Source organism: Magallana gigas, chromosome 4, assembly GCF_963853765.1.
Source record: "Magallana gigas chromosome 4, xbMagGiga1.1, whole genome shotgun sequence".
Classification (NCBI taxonomy): Eukaryota; Metazoa; Mollusca; class Bivalvia; order Ostreida; family Ostreidae; genus Magallana; species Magallana gigas.
Window position 1 is genome coordinate 15,614,311 of NC_088856.1, and position 22,880 is coordinate 15,637,190.

At 34.4% G+C, this 22,880-nt stretch overlaps 1 protein-coding gene and 1 long non-coding RNA gene across 9 annotated transcripts in view; one reads left to right on the forward strand and one right to left on the reverse strand.

Moving 5' to 3' along the window:
- Positions 1-22,880, reverse strand: part of LOC105332754 (uncharacterized protein DDB_G0280205) — a 255,829-nt gene that overhangs the window by 41,960 nt on the left and 190,989 nt on the right. The window lies entirely within an intron of this gene.
- LOC117682457 (uncharacterized) lies at positions 7,217-10,214 on the forward strand. 2 transcript variants are annotated; one of them, XR_004596805.2, is made up of 5 exons: positions 7,217-7,315; positions 8,914-8,956; positions 9,290-9,364; positions 9,710-9,784; positions 10,037-10,214. It is a non-coding gene; the product is annotated as an uncharacterized lncRNA (long non-coding RNA). The 2 variants fall into 2 exon arrangements; XR_004596804.2 differs by having other exon boundaries at positions 9,290-9,358.

The following is a 22,880-nucleotide window of genomic DNA, read 5'->3' on the forward strand; positions in this document are numbered from 1 at the left end:
GAGAATCTGATGTTTTGCGACAATGTTAAGTAGGGCCGTAACGGTTCCAACATTTTTAAATAAATGGAGCAAATTCCTGCAGTCTGGAAGCTTCTAAAGTTCATTTCTATACATTTGTGTAGACTAAAAACCTAACCTTTCTAGGCAGAAATAAAAAACTTAAACAAAAGAAACAAAACACATATATTATATAGATCACTGTTTCCTGTCCCCTGACTAAATAAATTAGGTAGGTAGGTAGGAATTTAAATTTTTTTTTTTCAACACTTGGAAAGAGGAAAATTTATTAAAAGTTTATTCAGGTGCATTTGGGGTATTAGTCTAACCCTTTGATCCACTTACTACCGTTAAGAAGAGGATCTGTTAATTTTAAGATAACTCTTTACAAACGGTTTCATAGTGCAACGCTACACTTGCCTCACGTATCACGATACAGACAATGTGATACGATACGTATCGTGATACTTTTGATGTGCCTTTAAAAAATAACAAATAACTTTTAATTACATAATTTTTTTCCACATATTTTTCCTAATCAGCTGTATAAATATATGAGAATGATCTGCATAAGGTAAAATCAAATGTTGACATCAATATCGTTATTTCAACACTGACAACAATTAAATTATTTATGCTCTTATTATAGATGTAATTACTTTTCTGAAGGCAAAATATTTCATGACTAGGGTACCTTTAATTTTAAATACATTTTTGCACATCTAGGAATGTGGCATTAATTTATTGCGACAACAGACAAATGCATGGATAATGCTGTTTTATACGTGGTGCAATACGCATGTCGTTTGTTTGAAGGAAAATGTCTGCAAAATAGTGCTTACATGTAAAAACATTCAATATGGGAACTCTGTTAACCAATATCGTTTATCCTACAAAACCGAAAATGTTTCACTATCAAAGATATATGGAATGCACTGTAGCAAGAGGCAGAATTGAATGATGCGAAGCACGTTTTTCAACACCGGAAGCCATTTTGAAAATATAATTTTCAAACCAAATCGGACGGATAAAATTTTTCCGGATCGAAATACCAAACCGCGGTATAGCCTACAGTATCGTGACATTGAACTGTAGCATATTTTTACCATGATATACCGTCTCACAGTTTATCGTTGCACCCTTACTCACTACTCAGAAGACAGACAGGGGTCGACACTAACTTTTTAGCTCACCTGAGCTGAAAGCTCAAGTGAGCTATTCTGATCACATTTTGTCTGTCGTCCGTCTGTCCGTCTGTCCGTCCGTCTGTCCGTCTGTCCGTCCGTCTGTCCGTAAACTTTTCACATTTTCAACATCTTCTCAAGAACTACAAGGCCAATTTCAACCAAACTTGGCACAAATCATCCTTAGGCAAAGGGGATTCAAAGTTGTGAAAATTAAGGGCCACACCCGTTTTCAAGGGGAGATAATTAGAAATTAATGAAAAATTTTGAGAAATTTTCAAAAATCTTCTTCTCAAGAACCAGAAAGCCAGGAAAGCTGAAACTTGTGTGGAAGCATCCTCAGGTAGTGTAGATTCAAAGTTGTGAAATTCATGACCACCGGGGGTAGGGTGGGGCCACAATGGGGGGACGAAGTTTTACATAGGAATATATAGAGTAAATCTTTAAAAATCTTCTTCTCAGAAACTAAACAGCCAGGAAAGCTGAAACTTGTGTGGAAGCATCCTCAGGTAGTGTAGATTCAAAGTTGTGAAAATCATGACCCCCGGGGGTAGGGTGGGGCCACAATGGGGGGTCGAAGTTTTACATAGGAATATATAGAATAAATCTTTAAAAATCTTCTTCTCAGAAACTAATCAGCCAGGAAAGCTGAAACTTGTGTGGAAGCATCCTCAGGTAGTGTAGATTCAAAGTTGTGAAATTCATGACCCCCGGGGGTAGGGTGGGGCCACAATGGGGGGTCGAAGTTTTACATAGGAATATATAGAGTAAATCTTTAAAAATCTTCTTCTCAGAAACTAAACAGCCAGGAAAGCTGAAACTTGTGTGGAAGCATCCTCAGGTAGTGTAGATTCAAAGTTGTGAAAATCATGACCCCCGGGTGTAGGGTGGGGCCACAATGGGGGGTCGAAGTTTTACATAGGAATATATAGAATAAATTTTTAAAAATCTTCTTCTCAGAAACTAATCAGCCAGGAAAGCTGAAACTTGTGTGGAATCATCCTCAGGTAGTGTAGATTCAAAGTTGTGAAAATCATAACCCCCGGGGGTAGGGTGGGGCCACAATGGGGGGTCAAAGTTTTACATAGGAATATATAGAGTAAATGTTTAAAAATCTTCTTCTCAGAAACTAAACAGCCAGGAAAGCTGAAACTTGTGTGGAAGCATCATCAGGTAGTGAAGATTCAAAGTTGTGAAAATCATGATCCCCGGGGGTAGGGTGGGGCCACAATGGGGGGTCGAAATTTTACATAGGAATGTATAGAATAAATCTTTAAAAATCTTCTTCTCAGAAACTAAACAGCCAGGAAAGCTGAAACTTGTGTGGAAGCATCCTCAGGTAGTGTAGATTCAAAGTTGTGAAAATCATAACCCCTGGGGTTAGGTTGGGGCCACAATGGGGGGTCGAAGTTTTACATATGAATATATAGAGTAAATCTTTAAAAATCTTCTTCTCAGAAACTAATCAGCCAGGAAAGCTGAAACTTGTGTGGAAGCATCCTCAGGTAGTGTAGATTCAAAGTTGTAAAAATCATGATCCCTGGGGGTAGGGTGAGGCCACATTGGGGGGGAGGGGTGTTAAAATTTTACATAGGAATATATAGAGTAAATCTTTAAAAATCTTCTTCTCAGAAACTAATCAGCCAGGAAAGCTGAAACTTGTGGGAAGTATCCTAAGGTAGTGTAGATTCAAAGTTGTGAAAATCATGACCCCTGGGGGTAGGGTGGGGCCACATGGGGGGGGGGGGTTAAAGTTTTACATAGGAATAAAGAGTAAATCTTTAAAAATCTTCTTCTCAGAAACTAATCAGCAAGATGATTCTTTATAATTGTTAAGACTTTGGCTCCAGGACAATTCTTCGGCCTCACAAGAAGGTTCAGAGTTTGATGTAGCTAAATATCCCATATATAAACAATTGTAAAGGATCTTTTTGAGAACTGCACTACTCAACATGTGATATGACTATAAAATTGAAGCAGGCAGCTATTTTTTCATTAGAATCTTTTTGTATTACTGTTTTGAGTTATTGCCCTTGATTTATTGATTCTTGATTATTTTAATTAATGCATCCACTGTTAACCAATTAATGTGATGATTATTTTTATACAATAATAAATATTCAATGTATATAAGTTGTTCTGCATAAGTAGTTTTGGGTTAGGCTGGATTAGTTTGTTTATTTTTGATTTCCAATTTTTAGATAATATGAATTATTTTAGGCGGCACATATATAGGGACAGTGTCTATTGCATTGCAATGAGCGACTGTTTGGGGTTAAACTTGAACAGGTACGGAGAGTTTGAGGGTGTTGACCTCCCTGCTCTTTCTAATCTTCGTGTTTTTCTAACCAACGATACAGAATATGCGGTCATTTCTGCCCTGTATCGCATTAATACAAATATGTGGTCATACCTGCTTGTATTGGTGGTGGTTGCGGCGGAGCACTAGTGTATGGTCATCCCTGCTGGTGTTCTGGCCTTTCTAGCGCAAGTGTGCGGCACTCCCTGCGTTAGGTTGAGCTGTTGGCGCAAGTGTGAGGTCATCCCTGCTTGCGTTATCTCTGCTTGCATTAACGTTGGTACCTGTTGAGTTGCGTAGGTGTGCGGTCATCCCTGCCTGCATAACGTTGAGTCCCTATATATGTGCAGGAGCGGTGATTAAAGTCTGCTCTTGTAAATATTTTCAGCAATCAGGGCTATCCAAGTTCCAAGGGGGAAAAATGGATTTTATTTATACAGGATCTACATGTATTAATGTACATTGTCCAGATTGTATTATGACTCCATTAAGCTGACTTTATCATACCTATTGTTCCTCAGGTGAGCGATGTGGCCCATGGGCCTCTTGTTTATGCATTAGTCCTGCCGGACTAGTGTCTGTTAACTTTAACTAGTCCGCAGGCAATTTTATTAGTCCGTCAAAAATAAATGAAATTCATTATCGTATTTTGTCATATATAAAACACTGTTTTTTATTAGAATTTGTAAGAAAGAATTTTTTGCCGCCATTACAGATGTTAAAAAAAGATCTGTGCAATAGATCAGGGCATCGAGCTACCATGTTCTTTTTGTTATTTTAGTTCTTTAAAAATCAGGTATAAATAATAAGCAATTTAAGACAAATGATTTAAACACAATTCATTAAAATTAAACAACAAGAAATTTCCTTTCACCTTTTAGTTTTTTTTTTTTTAAACACCTAAGCTTCTCTATCAAAGCCAGGGTTGTTGTGAACATGTGTGCTCGTTACCTATTTTCTCAGACATCTCCTTAGGGCAAAAAAATTATCAAATCACCCATAACATCCTGCATACCTCTGTTGTTTTCACTCGGTAACTCTATAATCACCAAAATGTATCATATATCAATTTACTGTAAAAATAAACTCGGCGTTTTCCAGGAAGTTGTCAACAATATTGCAGTGGCTTTGCAACATCGATAATTTACACAATTTTTTAAGCAGATTTTTTTATTAGTCCAACCGGACTGATTAGACAGAAATTTTGTTAGTCCGACTCAAAATCAATTAGTCTGTGACTAACGGACTAAGATTAATGTCGAACCCTGACAGAGCAACTTCAACTTCTCTTTCTGAGGAAATTCTGGCGTAGATACTGATCACAAACACATCTTTTAGTTTAATATTCTCTGTTTGATCTGGGAATTTTCTCTCTGAAAAGGGGTAATTTTTGCACCAATTTTAAGAGGGGAAAAGTACCGTTTACCGGTAGTAAAAACAGCCTTGATAAATCCCTGAGATCAGACAAGATTTAATGATTTTATTACAGTTTTCATTTTCCTTATTCTAAATATTGTACACTGATGTTGAAAAGTAAGGGATGTACAGCCTAGACTGTCTTATGTGACCATCCAACGGACCGATTAGACAAACTAACCAAATACATATGTAGTTAATTTATATATATATTTTAGCTATAAACTAGTTTTTAGCTCACCGAAACGAAGTCAGGGGGAGCTTATGCTATACCCTCGGCGTCGGCGTCCGGACCTGGTTAAAGTTTTTGTTGCAGGTCCTGTTTCTAAGCTATTACTTGTCCTATCTTCACCAAACTTGCATGGATGATGCATCTGGACCTACTTATGGACTTGAAAGACTTGGATGCTGAATCTGAGTCCTAAATTTCAGATGCTGGAGGAGGTTAAGGTTGTTGGACCAGGTTAAAGTTTTTGTTGCAGGTGCCCTTTGATAGCACCAAAAATACACTTATTATTATTCTAATATCATATGTTTCAATGTTATCATGTACCGTATTATGTAATATGATATTGTAATATAATACTATATTGTTTTATATATTATGATATTTTATTATTTGATCAAATACAATAACTTATAACACAATACAATGTCATATCATACCTTACAATATCATATCTCATCATTGTTTATTATGGTATTTTATTATATTATATGATATATGTATCATAAATGTTGTAAATATGATAGGATGCAATATTTAATTTTATATTATTGTATTGATTAATAATGAACCTGATTATCATACAATTTTTTAACAGATGATATATGATATTGTGTCAAAACAGAATCCATGAATATCGAAGATCATAAAGTATGATTTTCATTAATATGATAAAGGTGGTCTCATAAGGTGAAGTCTCATAAGGGTGATGTCTCGTCTCGGTGAGCTTTGTAATCTGTGATTACCTATGTTTAATAGACTGAAATTAAGATTTCATCATCTGAAATAAAAATTAATTTTGTACAGAATCTCTTATTATATAAACAAATGGGAGCGAATAAGTAAAGTATAATTTATATCTTTTTTGTTTTCACCAAATGGACTATAGCAGTATGATTTAATTGTTTTGTATTAATTATTTAATGACTGGGAAGTAAAGCAATGTTAACTAATGTTACATTTCTGCAACAATCTATGTTGCTTTCTTTATGATGTTTCCGTTTACCAAGTAATTATAAACAGCTTTAAAAGGGCATGGTCACGATATTAGGTATATACAATAGAAATATGTGTTAAAACTTATGTGTAATACTTTATTGCAAAGAAGCATTTTAACTAACAGTTGCTGATTTTGAATTTTGTAAAGTGATCTGACACAGAAAATGGTAGGTTGTGTTCAGCTGGGAAAAAAATGCAAAAAGAGTTTTTGCTACATTAACCTTGCTTTGAACTCTGTAAATGATGGCATGAATGTTGTAAGTGATTTGGAAGACTTTTGTGTATTTAAAAGCATTCTATACATGACTTAGCGTTTTTGAATGTTTAGTCAGATCATTTTGGGCACAAAATCCAATATTCAAATGCGCGTTACATAGAACGCAAAAGCCTCGTTATACTCGATTACTTTGTTTTACCTATGGGAATTCATTTTCCCAGATATGTTGATAGGTACAAAAATATAAAAAAATATGTGTGTTTCCGGTTTCCCGACCGACCATATTTTTTATGCTCCGACCCTTACACTTTTTATTCCAAATCCAGATTACCAACCGTAATTGGTTTAAACAATAAAGTCTTTACAAATCAGAGTTTAAAAAACGCTTTTAACAATTCAATAGAAAACACCACTTATCAAAGCGTTTTAAAGATCTCTATGTGCAGATTGACAGCATGGATGAAAGTTATCCTAGTTGGGTTTTTAGCTCACCTGAGCTGAAAGCTCAAGTGAGCTATTCTGATCACATTTTGTCCGTCGTCCGTCTGTCCGTCCGTCTGTCCGTCTGTCCGTCCGTCCGTCCGTCCGTGTTTACGAGAGTGCATGTATTGGGTTCTTTTTATACTTAATTGGTACTAATTGGGTACTTTTTTCTTATTGGGTATACCCAAGAGGAAGTGTCGCTTAATCTACTTAAAATGCCTTAATTGGGTACATGAAAGTTAGTACCCAACAAAACTTAGACACTGCGACTTGTCCAATAAAGTGTCTGAAAAAGTTGCTTCTATGGACGCACCATGTATTCACTTCTATATCATACTTTCGGAACACTAAATTTTGCTAAGCTGCGGTCATAGTAACTCCCGAGAGTTCCGAAAAGCAACCTCCATTAATCTTGTTCTTTCAAGCGTTTGATGTCACACACAACAACAATGGCGTCTGCAAGGCATAGTGAGCACGAGGTCAAGATCCAAAAAGTAAGTTTCTTGATTTATTCACACTTTAAAAATAAGTCTTGCTTTGATACATTTTGTCAAACATAAGGATATTTTACTTTATTAATAAATTTTGAACTACATTCGGATAATTATAGTAATAAAAGGACTTATGTGTATTTCGAATTTCCTCTGTCTTGATCGTCTTAACATACATTGAATAGCGGATGCCCTTTTTATTAAAAGTAAATTCAATTCAAAACCACCATTGTCCTAGCCTCTGTTTTTTGCAAAGTTAAACCCGAACTTGCTGGACTTCACGCACGAGTGACCTGAGACAATAGACAATACAGTTAAACACTATAGAGAGGCCCAAGCTGAGGGGGTATACACAGCTGTCCTGTTAAATTGGTGATTTGACACCTAATTACTGGTGCAATAATTTGATAAATAACAACTGTATTATCTCTTTGAAATTAGCAGGCTAATTGTACAAGTTAGATTAACACTGAGACATCGTAAGGTTATCTAAAAAATAGAATTAACGCAAAAGAATATATTTTATGGAGATAATTTGAAATTTCAACACCGAGGCATCTAAAACCATGATTTGACTAAAGAAACATTTTAATAAAAAACTAGATGTGAAGTTTTCCAATTCTTTTCTAAGCTTTTAAGCTATCGTCAGATTAACCAGAATTTTCTCTGTTTCCCAAAAAACGTAACTACACTTCTTGAAGAATGCAGAAACTTAATTCATAATAAAAGATTGCAATATTGTTTTGCAGATTTTAATGCCACTTGATTTTTAAAAAGCCTAAATTAACAATTTCAATATCCAAATTTCTGTGGTAAAAAGGGTTTAATAATTTTGCCATCAGTTGTCTACTTATTTTCTTTTGATTGAGAAGTGGACAGGCATAGTCTACACTCATGCTATGCCTGTCTACTTCTCAAAAGAGAATATTGTCTACATTATACATGTCCTATGATTCATTACTGGATACAGATGTGTTCAAGTTTACATAATTTATAGCCTAAATGAAATAAAGAATTTTTAATGCATTATACTTTAAAACTAGTCAGACTGTTCTAAGGGATGAAAATAAATGTTAATCAATTTAAGAGATAAAAAAAAATGAAAAAAAAATATTGAATAACACTTAATATGTGAATGCAAAAGCAAATCATTTTTTGTACAATAATATTGTTTCATTACAGATCTTGAGGTCACATTTGATTACGATGCAAAATTTTCCTTAAAATACGCTTGTTTCCAAGGATTAATGATTTATAATATTACCGCAAAAAAAAGTGCCTCTTTCAAGGTTTTATAATATTTACCGCAGAGAAAAGTGCCCTTTTCACCATTATTTAACATGCCCTTTTCAAATCCTAGATTTAACACTATACCAGGCTATATATTAAAAACTATATTATTTATGAAAGTGAGAAATCGTAAATGTGGATTATGAATTTTTATACTATGCTAACATCTTGTATATTTTTGACGATGAATACATTGTTGGGTAAAATAATATTAATAAATCGCTTGTCCAATTTTTTGTTGGATATCGTGAATCAGTAAGTCCATTATAAGTATAAATATAGAGATATATTTGCATTTTTATTATGCACAGGTGGATCAACTACCAAGAGAACAAAAGATGTGCTAATTTTAAGGTAAGAGCATATAATGATACGTGCCACATTAAATATTTTACTTTCTGTAGTAAATTGAAGGTAAAGAACATGGCGGTAGCGTGTTGTGAGGACCAAGCTGCTATGATTGTTGGTATCTTACACTTGTAAATTCATGTGTATTTGTGTGTTTGCATTTTAAACTCTAGATTATATGGCCATAAAGAAACAAGAAGTTTGGTTTCAATGGTTAGAACACTGACAGGTGTACATCAAATAAATAGTGAATGTAACCTTGGCTTGAATTTAAGCAGAAGCATGACACAATGATCAAGCCTTATGAAATTTTTTTTAATCGATTTCCTTGTATTTCAGGAGATGCTGTAGCTCTTCTCCTGGATGGGGGTGTTTGGTGGCCAGGAGCATGTTCCTTGACGGAAAAAAGTAAGTGTATGTAATATTTTTTGTGCTTTTTTTCTTTTCTTAGAAACATCTTAATGCATGTTATCTTCAAGTGAAAAGCACATTAATTTGCTATTTCAAAAATTTTGAGAAATGGATTCCTGTATTTAATTTTCTTAATATTTCAGTGTGAATGCAGACAAAGGAAAAAAATTGTAATGAACATTTTTTTACTGCTTGCTTGTTTACACCATCATAATTATATTCCTTTGATGAACAGTTAGATGTAAACTGTTTGTTGTAAAGGTGTTTGAAAATTTGGTTTCTGGAACTTGATAATTTGGGAAAAAAGCACTTTTCAGTTGCAATTAATTGAATAAAACTTTCTTGTAGTGATAGAAGAAGAAGACATACAGGAAGATGAATAAGAGGATACATCACTTCGAGGAAAGAAAACCTCCTAATCTAGTAAATATTTTTTTTCTTCATATCATACCACATGACTGATTTGAGTTAATCTATTATTTCAATTAACTTTTCTAATTTCAAACTCCATCCAAGCAGGATATTATCAGTCAAACTTTGTGTGCAAAGTAATTTATTGTAAATGAGGCCAAGTGTGTGTTTCAGTCCTTGTTAAGATATGATTTGAGTTATTTTATTTTCTATCTTTATTTAATTAACATATTTTATGTGACGTACAAATTTGTTTCATTGCAGCATGAATGAAATGGACGGAGGCTGACTGGAGGAGGTTAAGGAATATTTCAGAGAATGTCTGATCTCGAACACCACTCCAGGAAGAATAACTTGCAATATGTGGATAGAGGAAAGCAGAGCTAATATAATAAGCTATGGGAAACTCTAAAGAAGAAAGTGTGGAGTCTGCCCCCCCCCCCCCCCCCCAAAAAAAAATAAAAAATAAAAAATTAAACCACCTTGACAGTTTTTGGATCTAAAACCTACAGCAAAACTTAATTATGTAATGATGTTTGTTTTCATCTTCCTCCTTGCTCTTATTACAGTGAATTTTTATTTTTTTAGTTTTGAGACAATTTTTTTTTCATTTTCATCACTGTTTACCATACTTTTCACTGAAATTGAATCAATGGTAATTTCTTTTATTGTGAGAAAGACATGCATTGTATCTTTTTAGAAAGGATGTAATCAGTTTGAGAATGTTATCATTCAAAAGTACATTGTCATTTAATTGGACATTTGATGAGAATTTTGTTTGATCAAGTCAAATTATTGCAAGATTGCAATTTATTTAGCAGTATGGTAGTATAAAATTATTTGTAGTATTTTCATGGATTTTCTTCATTTGATGAGAACTTCTTTTATTAAAGGAACTGATTGCCAATTTTTGTAACTAAGGACTTGATTTATTTAAGACACCGTTTGCCCTTTGTCATAAATATATCTTTGTATCAAAGCATAGATTATTATCTTTCTGTGTTTTAAAGATAAAAACAAAAGAAAGTTGACACCTCTTAGTTTGGTAATTACATATACTTTGTGGTAGATGAATTGAAGGATTGTGGACAAAATATTTTCATTATATTGCTTGAATTTTCTTGAACTGTGGCCATGTTGCAATTATTTAAGATCCATGCTTAGAAAAATTGTTAATTGCTAAATTGTCATTTGCATAACAGCCAGGTAGTTGCAAAATGACCTATCATAAATTGATATTTGTAAAGGTTTCTAGACCAGATATGTAGTGTTCAAAAAATATTTGAACTATTTAATGCTTATAATGCTTATGAATGCCAATTGTTTTTTGAAAAATAAAAACGAAATGTTAAAATCTCGTGAGATTTGCTTCTTGTGATTCAATGTGATTATAAATTCCTCGTATTTAATTAGGAATCTTCAGTACAAAACAAGGGCTATATAAATGCCCTCTACTGATTGGGTTGTATTCTAATGCAGGAGAACAGATATTGAAGAAAAATGCCGACAGATGTTCCAAATATCTGTTAAGTTATATATCAGTTAAGGAAGATAGGTAACAAAGAGGATTTGAAGAGCCAGGTGTCCAGATCTTGTTGGGTTGTATTTCAATTAGAGAAAAATAGGTTACCTAGAGGATTTGGACCGTGTCCAATTCTTGTTGAGTTGTATTATAGTTAAGGAAGGAAGGTAACCAAGAGGATTTGGACAGGTGTCCAACTTTTAGTGGGTTATATTCCAGTAAAGGAAGAAAGGTAACCAAGAGGATTTGGACAAGTGTCCAACTTTTATTGGGTTGTATTCTAGTATTAAAGGAAGAAAGGTAACCAAGAGGATTTGGACAAGTGTCCAACTTTTATTGGGTTGTATTCTAGTATTAAAGGAAGAAAGGTAACCAAGAGGATTTGGACAAGTGTCCGACTTTTGTTGGGTTATATTCCAGTAAAGGAAGAAAGGTAACCAAGAAGATTTGGACAAATGTCCAACTTTTATTGGGTTGTATTCTAGTTAAGGAAGAAAGGTAACCAAGAAGATTTGGACAAGTGTCCAACTTTTATTGGGTTGTATTCTAGTAAAGGAAGAAAGGTAACCAAGAAGATTTGGACAGGTGTCCGACTTTTGTTGGGTTATATTCCAGTAAAGGAAGAAAGGTAACCAAGAAGATTTAGACAGGTGTCCAACTTTTATTGGGTTGTATTCCAGTAAAGGAAGAAAAAGTAACCAAGAGGATTTGGACAAGTGTCCGACTTTTGTTTGGTTGTATTCCAGTAAAGGAAGAAAGATAGCCAGGAGGATTTGGACAGGTGTCCGATTCTTTTTGAGTTGTATGCCAGTTAAGGAAGAAAGGTGGCCAAGAACATTTGTACAGGTGCCCAATTATTGTTGGGTTGTATGCCAATTGGAGAAGAAAGGTAGCCAGGAGGATTTGTACAGGTTTCTTATTTCTATTGGGTTGTATTCCATTGAAGGAAAACAGGTAACCAAGAGGATTTGGACAGGTGTCCGATTTTCATTGGGTCGTATTCCAGTTAAGAAAGAAAGATAGCCAGGAAGATTTGGACAGGTGTCCAATTTTTATTAGGTTGCATTCCATTTAAGGAAAATAAGTAATCAAGAAGATTTGGACAGGTTTCTTATTCTTGTTGGGTTGTATTTACATTGATAGGATACAGGTAACCAAGAGAAGCTGGACAGGAGTAGAATACCTGTTGGCTACTTGTTTGTATCAAATATGAATGGGACTTTATCATAAGACTTGCTTAGTTTTCTTGTAATGAATAACATGCTTTTCAGTAGGAAGCACTTTAAGGTAAATTGTAGAAGGAAATAATATTTTTTTATCTTAGCAAAACAACTTCACAAAAAAATAGTTTGCCTCACACAAAACATTTGCAGTTTTGTCACAATATACCTACAAACAATAAAACACGCATTAATTTGGAATGAATAAAGAAAAATAAAAAATAAATTCAATAAATGTGGACACTTAAATATATTTACCCAATTAGATTAAAACAGTTACAACCCAAAAACTACACTCTCGTATGTACGCCTTTTTCATATCCAATAAGCAATATCCAACAGAACTTGGACTTGATGAACCCAATAAATAGCCTAATGTGTGTCCGTCCGTCTGTCCGTCTGTAAACTTTTTACATTTTGAACTTCTTCTCTAAAACCGCTTATCCAATTTCAACCAAATTTGGCACAAATCATCCTTATGGGAGGGCGAATATAAATTGCAGAAATAAAAGTTTGATCTGTATTCAAAGCGGAGAAAACCTTGAAACTGTAGAAAAAGGGGGGTGCATTTTTAAAAATCTTCTTCTTAAGAACTACCGAGGCAAATTCAACATAGTTTAGCATAAATTATCCTTATGGGAAGGAAAATATAAATTGCAAAAATTAAGTGGAAATTTTGTTTCAAATCTGAGTTATTACGAAAATAATAATAAAGGAAATGCGTGTTTCAATCAGTTTAATAGCTTCGGGTTCGGCATCCGGTAAAATGATTCCATACTTCTAAAACGAGGTTCTTTGTTTAAAGCAGCCATGACATTATACGAAAAAGGGTCGATCTGACTATGATGAATTTGCTTGTTGTGCAACAGTTCGCGTATGAAGGGAAATTTTGAAACATACAAAATATATTGGTGCCGATTTTGTGAAGTAAATTGAGGCTAAATATTTCAATGCGTTGACAGTTTTCACACATGACGTTGGTGTTAGCTTGTTCTGATTTTCGTTTCGTTCTCATTATGCTTTGTAACCTGGAAACTATCGTCTGTATTTCGTGATTTTTACGTATCAAATCAAACAGAGACTTCGGTAAATCAAACAGTTAACTGTTTACCTGCGCAAATTAAGCAAAATCGGATGTAGGGGACGGGTACTGAAATACAATTCATTCTATCGGTAATTCGGCATTATCTTTTGCGTAATGGTACATGTAGATTAATGCAATAGGTTTTGTTGAGATGCTCGGCATTTTTTCGAGTTTATTCAGTTTAAATAGAGTTTGATATCGCTGACGGAAATATGTAGGTGTATACATGTATATATATATGATTCATTTCGAAAAAATAAATTGTGTTCTTTATTTGTTATACATGTAGTGCATGTTTCTTGTGTTTAATTGTTTACAATTTCTATTTACTAACCATATTTGAGTGTTAAGCTTCGAATTATAAGCAAGATACAGCGATTTGCTCACAATTCTATGTTTGTACACAGATCTTAAAAACTAAAGCTTAAAAAAGTAAAATATTTGTCAATATATATTAAGAAAATTTTCAAAGTCTGTTCTTCCAGAAACCAACTTTAACAACTTATTGTATTGTAAACTTAACCTTTTTAGCTCACCTGAGGGTGGGGCCCCAATGGGGGGTCGAAGTTTAACAAATGAATATATAGAGTAAATCTTTAAAAATCTTCTCCTCAGAAACTAATCAGCCAGGAAAGCTGAAACTTGTGTGAAAGCATCATCAGGTAATGTAGATACAAATTTGTGAAAATCATGATCCCCGGAGGTAGGGTTGGGCCACAATGAAGGATCGAAGTTTTACATAGGAATATATAGAATAAATCTTTAAAAATCTTCTTCTCAGAAACTAATCGGCCAGGAAAGCTGACACTTGTGTGGAAGGATCCTCGGGTAGTGTAGATTCAAAGTTGTGAAAATCATGACCCCCGGGGTACGGTGAGGCCACAATGGGGGATCGAAGTTTAACATAGGAATATATAGAGTAAATCTTTAAAAATCTTCTTCTCAGAATCTAATCAGCCAGGAAAGCTGAAACTTGTGTGAAAGCATCCTCAGGTAGTGTAGATTCATAGTTGTGAAAATCATGGCCCCCGGGGGTAGGGTGGGGCCACAATGGGGGGTCGAAGTTTAAAATAGGAATATATAGAGTAAATCTTTAAAAATCTTCTTCTTAGAAACTAATCAGCCAGGAAAGCTGACACTTTTGTGGATGCATCCTCAGGTAGTGTAAATTCATAGTTGTGAAAATCATGACCCCCGGGGGAAGGGTGGGGCCACAATGGGGGATCGAAGTTAAACATAGGAATATATAGAGTAAATCTTTAAAAATCTTCTTCTCAGAAACTAATCAGCCGGCAATGCTGAAACTTCTTTGGAAGCATCCTCAGGTAGTGTTGATTCAAAGTTGTGAAAATAATAACCCCTGGGGGTAGAATGGGGCCACAATGGGGGGTCGAAGTTTAACATATGATTAAATAGAGTAAATCTTTAAAAATCTTCTTCTCAGAAACTAATTAGCCAGGAAAGCTAAAACTTGTGTGGAAGCATCCTCAGGTAGTGTAGATTCATGGTTGTGAAAATCATGATCCCCAGGGGTAGGGTGGGGCCACAATGGGGGGGGGGGTCAAAATTTAACAAAGGAATATATAGGGTAAATCTTTAAAAATCTTCTCAGAAACTAATCAGCCAGATGTTTCTTTATAATTGTTAAGACTTTGGCCCCAGGACAATTCTTTGGCCTCCCGAGAAGGTTCATAGTTTGATGTACGTTTATATCTAATATATAAACTATTGTTAAGGATCAATTTGAGAACTGCAATACTCAACATATGATAAGACTATAAAATCATCTTGTTAGAAAAGAGACTAATGATTATAAACATAAGAATATCCAGGGGAAAATGGATTTTATTTATACAGGATCTACATGTATTATTGTACATTGTCCAGATAGTTTGTATTATGACTCCATTAAGCTGATTTTATCATACCTATTGTTCCTCAGGTGAGCGATGTGGCCCATGGGCCTCTTGTTTAAGCTAAATTATCACTGCAATAAATATTTTTTTTAGGGCAGTGATGTGTTAAAAATTAATATAAAGATGTACATGAAAAAGCAGAGGCAAAGGTTTTTAGCTCATCGAGCTGAAAGCTCAAGTGAGCTATTCTGATCACATTTTGTCTGTCGTCCGTCCGTCTGTCTGTCTGTCTGTAAACTTTTCACATTTTCAACATCTTCTCAAGAACCACTGGGCCAATTTTAACCAAACTTGGCACAAAGCATCCTTAGCCTAAGGGGATACAAAGTTGTGAAAATTAAAGACCACGCCCTTTTGCAAAGGGAGATAATTAGGAATTTATGGAAATTTTCGATAATTTTTCAAAAATCTTCTTCTCATGAACCATAAGACCAGGAAAGCTAAAACTTGTGTAAAAGCATCTTCAGGTAGTGTAGATTTAAATTTGTGAAAATCATGACCCCTGGGGATAGGCTGGGGCCACAATGGGGGGTCGAAGTTAAACATAGGAATATATAGAGGAAAACTTTAAAAATCTTCTTCTCAGACACCAATCAGCCAGGAAAGCTGAAACTTGTGTGTAAGCATCCTCTGGTAGTGTAGATACAAAGTTGTGAAAATCATGACCCCCAGGGGTAGGGTGGGGCCACAATAGGGGGTCGAAGTTTAACACATGAATATATAGAGTAAATCTTTAAAAATCTTCTTCTCAGAAACTAATTAGCCAGGAAAGCTGAAACTTGTGTGGAAGCATCCTCAGGTAATGTAAATTCAAATGTAACAATCTTGACCCCCTGGGGATAGGCTGGGGCCACAATGGGGGGTTGAAGTTTAACAAAAGAATATCTGGAGTAAATCTTTAACAATCTTCTTCTCAGAAACTAATCAGCCAGGAAAGCTGAAACTTGTGTGGAAGCATCCTCTGGTAGTGTAAATTCAAAGTTGTGAAAATCATGACCCCTGGGCGTAGGGTGGGGCCACAATGGGGGGTCGAAGTTTTACATATGAATATATAGAGTAAATCTTTAAAAATCTTCTTCTCAGAAACTAATCAGCCAGGAAAGCTGACACTTAATTGTGTGAAAGCATTCTCAGGTAGTGTTAATTCAAAGTTGTGAAAATCATGACCCCTGGGGGTAGGGTGGGGCCACAATGGGGGGTCGAAGTTTAACATATGAATATATAGAGTAAATCTTTAAAAATCTCCTTCTCAGAAACTAATCAGCCAGGAAAGCTGACACTTGTGTGAAAGCATCCTCTGGTAGTGTAGATACAAAGTTGTGAAAATCATGACCCCCAGGGGTAGGGTGGGGCCACAATGGGGGGTCAAACTTTTACATAGGAATATATAGAGTAAATCTTTAAAAATCTTCTTCTCAAAAAACTAATCAGCCAGGAAAGCTGAAACTTGTGTGGAAGCATCTTCAGGTAGTGTAGATACAAAGTTGTGAAAATTATGTCCCCCGGGGGTAGGATGGGGCCACAATTGGGGGTTGAAGTTTAATATAGGAATATATAGAGTTAACCTTTAAAAATCTTCTTCTCAGACACTAATCAGCCAGGAAAGCTGAAACTTTTGTGGAAGCATCCTCAGGTAGTGTAGATACAAAGTTGTAAATAATCATGACCCCCGGGGGTAGGATGGGGCCACAATGGGGGGTCGATGTTTAACACATGAATATATAGAGTAAATCTTTAAAAATCTACTTCTCAGAAATTTATCAGCCAGGAAAGCTGAAACTTGTGTGGAAGCATCCTCAGGTAGTGTAGATTCAAAGTTGTGAAAATCATGACCCCTGGGGTTGAAATTAAACATAGGGTAAATATAGAGTAAATCTTTAAAAATCTTCTTCTCAGAAACTAATCAGCCAGATGATTCTTTATGATTGTTTAGACTTTGGCCCCAGGACAATTCTTTGGCTTTACAAGAAGGTTCAGAGTTTGATGTAGGTTTATATCCCATATATAAACTATTGTTAATAATCTTTTTGAGAACTGCAATACTCAACATATGATATGACTATAAAATCATCCTGTTAGAAAAGGGACTAATGATTATAAACATAAGAATATCCAGGGGGAAAATGGATTTTATTTATACAGGATCTACATGTATTATTGTACATTGTCCAGATAGTTTGTATTAATTATGACTCCATTAAGCTGATTTTATTATACCTATTGTTCCTCAGGTGAGCGATGTGGCGCATGGGCCTCTTATTTTTACATTTCTGGGTGTGGAGACTGCAGACATCGTAAGTCTTTGAATAGGCCTAACAATCATTCACATTATAAATATGATTTTAAAATGCTGCATTTCAGATGCAAATGAAATTTTAAAAATTACTCTTAAACCAGTAATGATGTATTCATTTTTTTAAAAAAATTGTTGAAAAATTTAATTCTCAGGGTCTCGTCTGATCAATCAGAATTTCCTCTGTTTCTGAATTCAACACCTATAGTTACGATATTAATGTCTACTGTTATGTCAGTTGACCAGGAAATTAGAACTAATAACTACTATATAATATATTTGTGGTAATGAGTATTATACTCAGTTAATCTATAGTGGCTGTCGTATTTATATTTTCTATATTATATGAAAATAAAATCTTCGTATACATTCCAAATTAAACTTAGATTTAAGAAAGCTTTAACGACCTACCTACCCTATTTTAAAATATGATGAAATAGGAAACACACATATTTTTTTTTTTGGCCTTATTGGAAGCCATCACACTTAATGATTTAAACCTTCGCTTAGTCAAAACATTTTACTGACGATAATACATGTAATTACACTTAAAGTGTCTGTTATAGCCATCAGCATTGTTTACGTACATCCAAGCTCAGCTTGGGTTCATAACTGGAAGTCAAACGCGCAACGTAATTTACGAACCAAATCCGGAAATCGGGAGATTTTCGGGTTGTTCGACAAAAATCGGGTGAAAAGCATAACCCGCCGGGTCATAGAAAATAATCGGCTGAAGGGTTGAAAAATCGGGTTGGCAAGTATGCCGTATTTACGAGGAGCTTTCAAAGTATAACTTGATTAAATCAAATTTAGCAATAAGGTATTGATAAAATATATAAGGTTTGGTAAAATATTATACTTAGTTCTATCAGACAGAACCACGGAGGTTGGATTATGATTATGATATGTAACGATATACCGTAGAATACGGTAGAGACCAAACGGCCCACAAAACACAGATATATTCTTAAAAATTGCCTAAAATATATATGTTAAGCAAATTTAATAACTATAATTACTCTTTTGACTTTCTGCATCGATATTCTGAAAGTATATACTTAATACGATGACTTCCTTAATCAACAGTCACTATAGTAATCATCATTTAAAAATCGGCTTATCCCCCAATTCGGCTTTTGTCTGAAAATGAGCAATTTGGCCTATGCCCCACATGGACATATGCCCCGAAAAATACGGTATAGTGTTGCTTGTTTTTGATTATCTATTCACGCATACAAACCATTTGATGAGCAATTATGGCAATTAGTTCATGTGTATGTGTACGTGCACTTATGGAGTTCGGCTTTGAACTGATTTTGCTTAATTTGTAACAATTAAACAATTTAAGTTAATAAACTAAGATATAATATATAAATAGTGCCTGTTTGGGAGGGTGACTGTTGAAATTGACACCCTGAGAAAGCCATTGTCAACCGACGCGAAGCAGAGGTTGACAATGGTTTTCGAGGGGTGTCAATTTCAACCGTTACCCTCCCAAACAGGCACTATTTATTTTATTATACTGAATGTCTTAATTTTAGAGAAATTATTACTTCTTTTATATAGAAATGATGTGATTTTTACGGCGAACCGTACATGCATAATTTACGTGCATGTAACAATTCGTTGTGTTACCCGTTGCTAAGTGTGTTGTTAACACTGAGGGTAATAGAATGGATTATCAACTGCATCTAAACCAATCAGATTTCAGAATTTAACATGAAAGTATAATAATGAGCTTTGTTTACATAGCAGAGAATTGCAAGCTCTGTAACTTGCTTATAACTCAACGGATGATACTCAAATTTTGGTTGCCTTTTAAAAATGCCTTACTGAAGCATTGTAAACATTAAAATCTGGAAAATAATTTTTTACCAAAATTGTTACCATGTTCCTTTAACCATGCATTCTTTTACATACGTTTTGATATCTATTAATCTGACCCTAAACTTGTGTTTATAACACTCGTACATGTATGATGTCAGACTAGTTATCCGCCATGTTTACGGTTTATTTGACTAAGCACCCTCCCAATTTCTTCTTTATACGTGTTAATTGTACAACTTCTTTATTAATATCGATGTTTAGATTCAACTTGAACGTGTACATGTCCAGATGAGTTAGGCCGAGACGTCTGTTTACCATGTAACGATAAACAGCTTAAAACCGATGTTTATATAATTTTAATTACTATCGGGCTGCCATGTAAGTTTATACAGGGTGCGACAAAAATCATCATTAGAGACATAGTGGGAGTCTTGAAAAACCTCACTAACTGGGGGTTAATGGTGATAACTGTTAACGTGAGCCCTGAAAATTTTTGAGCAAAAACCATTCAGAAATGAGCACGATATGATGCCTCAAAGTTGGTGTCTAGGAAGAAAAAAAAAAGAAAGAAAAAGAAGAATAATCTTAACCAGCACAATAATAGTAAGGTCTTCCGTTGGAATGGAAGACCTTAATAAAGGACTTTATTTTAGTGATACAAAACTGTAGTTTTTAAGTTGACAATATTTGATCAAAAAGTTTTTTAGCAAGTGAAGTTGAAGTTTGGACAAGTAAATGTCTTTGTTTATTGTTTATTAAAAAGTTAATCTAGAGCCCTGGGATGGTCAAATTTTTACAAAGGAAATAAATTTGATCATTCTCAAAAATGTATACAGTGAAACTTCTCAAAACCGGCACCCCTGAAAACCAGCACACCCTCAATATCGGCCGATTTAAAAAAAATCAGCACTCTCTTTATTATGGCTTACGGCCATCTAGTTACCAGATAATCTTTACGGCAAAGAGTTCGAAATTATCTGAACATGGGCGACACAAATTAGTTCTATTCGAATGTTGCAAAGTTAACTGTTTGTTGTTCGTAATGATTATCTTTAAGCAAGATTATATTTTTCCGTATGTTAATTATCACTTAATTTATTGTAACCAATGTGAATTAACTTTGTTTAAATAAAGTCAAAATCTAATTTGTTTGAATATTAAATGCAGTGTTTTTCCCAGGGCGTTTTTGAATAGAGGTATCGCCCCCTGCCATGCTGCTGCATCACACAGTGCCACCATGCTTCCCGCTATGCATACTTACAGGTATTATAAGCAAAAAATCTTTTTCCAATTATTTCAAATCTTAACAGTGATAAGTAGATGTAAAATTGTCGTTATTCCTTTCAATCTTCATAAAAACGTTTGCACCTGCAGAAAGCGTCGCTAACTTTGATCAACGTCAATCTCAGCAAGGGGGCACACGTGGTTAACGGTTAAAGGACTGAACTTATGATTGAGATATATTGAAACTATAATTGGTAATAAATGCATAAATAGAGGGTTGAATAGTACTTGCTTAAATATATCTGCCTTCTTCGACACCTCCGCCATTATCGAATGTTGGGGATTTTGCAAGATCTAAAAATAGCAGAATGTTAGCTTGGTTGTGCTATGATTGAATTGTTTATTTGCCGTAAAAATATTGGAAACTTAAGCCAATGTACTCGAATCAGAAAAAAAATACAGTTATACACAGAAGCGATGTCACATAACTATAATATAGAGACATCATATAGTATGCCTCTGAAAATAACTGTATGCACATGTCACTGCTAAGTTATAGTGCAGTAATTAATTTTAACTAGATCTCGTTACGAGTAACGATTAGGTCTTCCATCCGATTTGTTTTATACGATACAATGAAATATCGATACTTTCTGCCAAATCTGAGATCCTTGTGAAACTAGTTTTTTTTATCTCGAGACTGGAAGTGGACGAACGAAAGTGATTAATGGAAAAAAAGCTAGTAGTTCTTGTACATTTGCCTAGTGTCCATCACTGTTTATTATGCTATATGAAACACCTAAGAAAATTTTTAAAACTTGTTAAAACCATGGATTGTTTGAACCTTCCGGTGAGCACCGGAAGTGACAGTTGACAAAATTAAACCCGTTGAACACATCTTCAGTCAATTGTCTATCATTCATTAAAGTTTCATGTCTCAATCACTTCCAGTGACTAAAATCTCCGGATATCAAATTTATAAAATGGATAGGTACTTAAGATATTTGATATAACTCACCAGAAGTAGAATTAGATTGCTTATTTAACATTGTAGAGTAAAAATATATAAGATCGTGTACTGATATATTCATTCCATGTAAAATATACAAAATAAGGGAAAAAAAATATTTTAAGAGTTTCCGGTGACGACCGGAAGTGACGACAAATCAATCAAAATAAAGTAAACACAGATACATACTTTAGGTTATTATCCAACAAAGTTTTGTTGTTCAAGTCGTCACCGTATTTGAGGTCTCGTGGACTCATTTTTTTTTTGTCTCTTGACAAAAGAATAGACAGACCGAAAGTGAAAATAAAAGTTAGAATTTCATGAACATAAGACAACTGTACTTTATAATTTATCAATTTTACTAAAATTGTCAAAAAAATAGTTAAACTTTCAAACAGCTTGATTTGTTTGATTTTTACCCTTCCGGTGAGGACCGGAAGTGACGGTCGACAAAATGAAAGTGGTTAACATGTTTATCATCTTTCTTAGTCTGGTGTATTGATCGCTTGACTTTCCGACATCTTGTGGGTAAAACAGTTATTTAAAAAAGGCTATCTGAGATATTTTAGATATCTCACCGGAAGTAGATTTTTAAAAATTTATTTAACATTGGATAGATGATATATGTAAGGATTACCCGTAATACTTATACTTTAATTCTATATGAAATAAAATTAATGCCAAAAAAAATAATTTTTAGAGTGCTTCCGGTGACGACGGGAAGTTACGACGAAGAAAACAAAATAGTTTGAAGACATCTACAACTATAGATCTATAATCCTACAAAGTCTGAATGCCCAAGTCCTAATCATTATTGAGACCTCAATGTCACAAGATTTTTGACGCAGGACAGGAAACAGACGACAGGAAATGAACTTTGGAAAAAATGAAATAAATTACTGAGGATAAAGTTATTTTCTATCAATCCTGCAAATTTCAAGAAAATCTATCGACCCATCTATGAGAAATCTTGTAGACAAAAAATGGGGAACAAAATTCATACCCAATTTTCG